The following is a 6,000-nucleotide window of genomic DNA, read 5'->3' as shown; positions in this document are numbered from 1 at the left end:
CAGAACTAGGAAAAAGCAAAAAAAAAAAAAAAAAAGTTGCTAGACCTGCTTTTATAATGTATATGAAACATACTGTGACCCACATTAGCTTTAACAACAGTGAGAGAGATGGAATCAGGGGATGCAGCCTCGTGGATACAATTATGTGCATTTCTGGTGTGTGGGGAAAAACTGGTATTACTGTAATTACCACAACTAAAATTTAGAGTGTTCTGCTGTTTTTAAGCTGGGATGGACTCAGGGAATTGAAATAAATGATACAGCTTTGCAAATTTGTCAGAAAGTAGCATTTTCCATTAAAGAATATGCTCTATATAAGGATCCTTTACAGGCTTATAAACAACATCTTAAATCTACAAAATGTGCTGCTGTACGTTATTGCAGCAGTACTTATCACGAAAGAACATTTGGGATGGATTTCTTTTGTCTCCTGGGCTCTCCCCTTTGATTTGCTGAGTCTTTTGGTCTGAGCAATGGCAAGTGAGAGGGGTTTTCGGTGCAACAAACTGAACTGTCCAGGTGAAAAAGTTAATGCTGTGTCTTAATGGCAAGAAATTCTTCACCATGAGGCCCTGGCACAGACTGCCCCAAAAAGCTGGGGCTGCCCCATCCCTGGCTGTGCCCAAGGACAGGCTGGGTGGGATTTGAGGTCCCTTCCAACCTAAACCAGTCTCTGATTCTGTGATTCTGTTATTTACCACATTCTTTTTTTCTGAAAATCGGAGTATCATTTATGTATAACATCTGTTAATGTACGTACAGACCAAGGAGACGGCTGTACATACAGGCCAAGGTGATGAGACCAATGAACAACACAGAGATAAAACAGGCCTGTTCTTACCAGCCTGGATTTATTAAATTCCTACCTGAAACACTGAAAATCAGCTTGGAAAAACACAGACAGAGCTGTCCTAGCAATTCCTAAGAACCCATGCAAAAAAATCCAACTCCCAGTTGGTTGGACAGGGACATGGGGGGCAAATTCCTGGGGTTTCTACCCAAGCATTGGGCAGTACCTACAAGGGTGATTGGGTACTCCCTGTTTTCCCATCAGGATGTGATTGCCTATCATGTGTAGGTTTCCCATGAAGGTAAAGAATCCTTACTGTTCTTGACATTTTGATTTTGGAAATATTTTGCTGGGTTAGAGACCAGCGAGGCCGGTGGAAGCTCCAGCTGCCTCTCAGTACCCATAACCGCACGGCGCAATTAAGCTTTTCTATGGAGCCAGATGGATGAAACAGCAGCGCCCATCCAAAAAAGCTGGCACATCCCGCCGCTTCAAGCAGTGCATGAGAGGCACTGGTGGTGGGGAGGTTTTTGGGGAGAGTGCTCAGCTCCAGGATGGGGCTGGCTGCTGCTGGGGCATCTGCACAGGCTGGCAGTGGGGAAGCATTGCCCTCCTGCAGCAGCTTTCTGAGGCTGAAACTAACCTAGAGCAACTTTAAAAAAACAAAAACAAAAAACAATCCAGTCTGACTAAATCAGTGAGTTATGTTTTTTATACTTTTTCTTGTTTCTGAACACGAGGCTTAGGAAGGTTGAGAGCAAGCACGCTCTGGCAGGCAACCTCCATCACCTGCCTGCCACATCCACGCGCCGTGGATCAGGATGGGGAACCTGCCACGTTCATCCCATTAGCTGGACCTGCTGGTGAAATGGTGGCTCCCCAGTAACCAAAACGACATACTGAAGGTACGCTGGGAGCAGTGGTTCTGCGAACTTGCTGGGAAGGCAACTGAATAATGCTCTGCTCTGCACCTCCAGAAGGAAATCCCATCGCTGTTTGGGAAGTGGGAGAGTAAATGATAAGCATGCACCTTTATTTCTTGGACACCCAGATAAGGATGATAAATCACTACTTTGGTTTTGCTTAGGAGAATTGAAAGAGCAGAGACATTCCCCCTTTTGGAGATGATTACCATAAGGAGAGGGAACTCTGCCGCCTTGATTAAATGCAACATTGATATAGATTACTCCCAGCTATGAGAGGTTTTCAGATTATGATCTTCTTAGTGCTATAGATTTTTTTTTCCTTGGGATTTTTTACACAGTTCAGCAGCTAGCACAGGGAAAATCAAACCCAGTAGGTGCAGGAGGGCAGGGGTGATGCTGGTTGGGACAGCCCAGCACAGGCTGGGCCAGGGCACGGGGCAGCGCCTGCATGTCTCAGCCCCACGTAGGGCCAGGAGGGGCATGAAGGGAGGCTTTGGTGCTGAGTGGGGTTATTTCTGTCCCTATTCAGAACTTCTTTTGTTTTAGTCAGGCAACGCTCCTGATGAAGACAATGGGACTCTATGGCAGCAAGGAATGCTAAATAGGGCCCTTGCTGAGTTAAACCGTAGCTAGCTTTGTATTCCAGTCCACAGCTGGATGCAACTGATATTATCAGAAGTATAAAAGAGTGTTCTTTCAATTACATGCTTGGTTAAAAAAAAAAAAAAGTCTAGTTTAAGTATTATCACTTAGGTATACCCCTTGCTGTAGGTAGCTGTCCATATTGCGTGCAACGGGGGTGCCTGCGATCCCCATCACCTCTCCCTGGGTCTGCTGAAGTCATTGCCACACAGGCTCGCTGGAACAGCCTCGCAGATATTTGCTGACAAACCTTTTCAGTATAATCCTTTATTATCTAACCACAGTCAAGAGCCTACTTCACATGAAATATTTTCTGCTACAGATGGCAAAGCCTGAGACCGAGCCAACCCCAGTGCAAAAATACATTTATATCCATGCAGAAGCCCTCAGCGAGCCAGCTTTCTCCATTTGTCATGAGCAAGAGGTATCCCAGATAATGCTTCAAATTCATTAAAGGACGAAATGGACAAAACGGTTTTGTTTCTTATTAAACTGTCATAATCATACTGCACACAATAAACATGTTTGTGCACGTAGATCAAAGTGGGACGGGAACTGTAGGCTGAGATGGTCTGTTGTATTCCATCATCAGATGTCTTGTCCATTAATCTTTATGGGTTTGTTAGAGGTAAACTCTAAAGGCTTTCTTTCATCCCCCTGAACAAGTCTTGTGACTGCAGGTTTCGGATTCGTCCCTCCATCCAAGTCCAAATGATTTAGGAAAGTAAAAAGGAATATCCTCTTTGCAGGAGAAAGAATGAGAGTGTGTGTGTGTGGTGTGGGGAACCTGGGAGTGCAGCTCCCGTCCACTGTCACCTTGTGTGCACCCAGCCAACAGTCTGGGATCTCCTCTTCGGGCTCTGGAGCTGCTGGGATCGGAGGCCTGAGCCACCAGCTTCTCGGCGCCCACCTCAGGGTAGCCCAAAGGGCCCATTACAGCTAGAAACCTGAGCTTAACAGAGGCAAACAGAGTGATGAGAAAGCAATTTTGCATAATTAGGAACATACCAGCAAACTTTTCTTACTGACATGACATTTTGTATTATTATAATTGTTTTGATGAAAAGGAGAAGGAGAGTGCTGTGAATGCAAAGCTGAAATATTGTCCCGGTCGTAGGGACAGGCAAGAAAGCACGGTGACTCCTGCACATAAAAACATTAGAAAACAAGTGCAAGCAATGTGACATTCAGGTAACAAGAGGGAACTACGTGACAGAAGGCCAAAATAGAGTTTTACACCATGACACTCTCGTTCCAGCTGGGGCATTTCTGCTGCTGTTGCTCAGGATGGAGGCAGCAGCCCCGCACCCCTGGCACCAACACACCACGCGCACCGATGGGGCTTTTACTCATGACTTTGCTGGGCAAAATCCAACAAGGCAGGAAAAAACCAATGGCTTCATTTAACAGCTTCCGGAAAATCCCTGGTGTTAACTGACAGCAAAGAAACCTTACCGGGATAACAGCCCAGCTCCCTGTGCTGATGCCGTGCTGGAGGAAGAGCAGCTCCCCAGGGCTCGTGTCCTGCTGCTGTACCTGAGCGTGGTGGAGCTTTGTGCAGGCTCTGGATAAATGTCAGGTACCTGGGCTAAGTTTATTCAGTGCCATGTTGCATTTAAAAATGCTGTGGGAGTTACTGAACGTTCCCAGCTTTTGGAAATTGTTGTTAGCATTGGAGCTGGTTGGCTGAGTCGTCAGTGGAAAATAAAGTTAGGGTGAAATACACTTTTCTGAAGACTTTTTTCTGTGCTAAAAATGAGCGTGAGCTGCAGCACTTTATCAGCCCCTCTCTCTGGGCACCCGGCTGCACCTCCAGCTGGTCCGATTTCTCCTGCGAGGCTTTGGCTGCAGGATGGCTGTGGCGGAGACGTGACTGCAGCCCTGGGGGGGGCACGAGGCTGTGGCACACCACGAACTACGGTTAAGCAGCTATAGCTCAGCATTAAGCTGCCTGGCTATGGAAGATATCACTGTTTTAATTCTTCATGCTGATTTGAGTTTGAAACGTTCAGTATTAGGATGTGTTGCAGGGTGGAAACCTGAGGGATATTTCTACTTTATTTTATTCTGAAAGAATTTAAAAACATCATTTTAGGCACTTGAAGAGTTGGCTCGAATTCCCTCACTTGTGCCCTAGCTCTCAGAGATTATAATTAAAATGAGTGGTCAAAATCTCTTAGTCCCTGAAAATAAGCTTCCAGGTGAAAATACTTCTGGACTCAGCAGTCGATATGTAGGCACGGGCTCATACTCTATTACAGGATATGATGGACTTGTGGTTTTCCTATTGAAAGGCTGACAATTCTGCAATTATGTTTTCTTATCAGCCTGACCCTCCTGGGAAGCACTGACTGAAGTAAAACAAATTTCCTTTAGCCTTGCTTGTATTTTGATGAAGTCAGAACTGGGTTGTGCCCCTTATAACTGAATAATTTGTCCCCTTGGAATGAGAGTGGAATGAGAGATGTCTGGCCCAATACTCCACCACTAGATAGTTTTCTCTTTTTTATTTTTCAGTCCAAATTTCCCATTACCTTTCCTGCTGAAATCAGGCCTCTCTGCAAGCTGAGACAGCCCTTGTGTACTCCCAGATGGGAAAAGAGGGTGCAGGCAGCCGAGCCGAGTCCGGCCAAACCAGAAGTGCTTCCAGCAGACCTGGAATTGGGCACTATTAAACTATTACTCTATACCTGTACAATAACAGATGGCAAAAATATAAAAATCCCATGCAGTTCCCTGGAGGAATTTTCCTTGTCTGTTTCTGTGACATTACAATCCCATACACCACTCACAGAAAGTCTGTGCAGAAGACCAATATTATTATCCATCTCCAAGCTTGCTTGAAAAACCAGTACCTTGTATCTCTAAAGATAAGATGCTGTAGTCTATTGTCTTGAGCTGACACACAACAATATTGTTGCATTTTTATGCACACAGCTTCATATACAGCAAAAATGCTTCTTTGCTCAGAGATTAAAATATAGATACTACCTTTTGTCTAACTTTTTCACCAATTTCTTCATTGGACTGTTTCATTGGGATAACATTTTGTGTAAGCCATACTTCCAACTCCAATTCATTCCACAACCTCAGAAAAGATATCTGTTTTTATTTTAACTTCAATATTTTACATATTTTAGTCTCCTGTCTTATAAAGTTAAGCCTGTTCATGCGGAGACCCTCAAACCAGACGAACACAAGCCCTGCAGTGTCTCTGCTACCAAATATGCTCCTGCTCCTGGGGTGCACCAAGAACCTCGTTTCTTGTAAATGCTCCTCAAATGATATTTGAGGAATTGGGGATTTCTAAAGAAGGATGTTGGGGGTTTCAGTCTGTTCTCATTCTCCCACAGCCCAGTTTAGGGCCAAGATCTCCCATACAACCCAGGCAGGGCTGCAGATGTGCTCAGCCACTCAGAGGCCCAACATACTCTGTTTGTAAGATGAAAAAGTAAAGATAACTCCAGAGACTTTAAAGTCAAGAAGCAACAGCAATAAATAAAACCTGTTTTGACTATACAAGGGTGACACAGAGATACCCTCTAGATATAGATGTGACACTTTTTTTATACTTCTCAGCTATTGCGTGCCTCTTTGAAGAGCCAGCCGCTGACAACAAGCTTCTGTATCTGTGCACAGGAG

The sequence above is a fragment of the Cygnus olor genome, chromosome 9 (assembly GCF_009769625.2).
Source record: "Cygnus olor isolate bCygOlo1 chromosome 9, bCygOlo1.pri.v2, whole genome shotgun sequence".
NCBI classification, from domain to species: Eukaryota; Metazoa; Chordata; class Aves; order Anseriformes; family Anatidae; genus Cygnus; species Cygnus olor.
Note: the sequence above shows the minus strand (reverse complement) of the source record.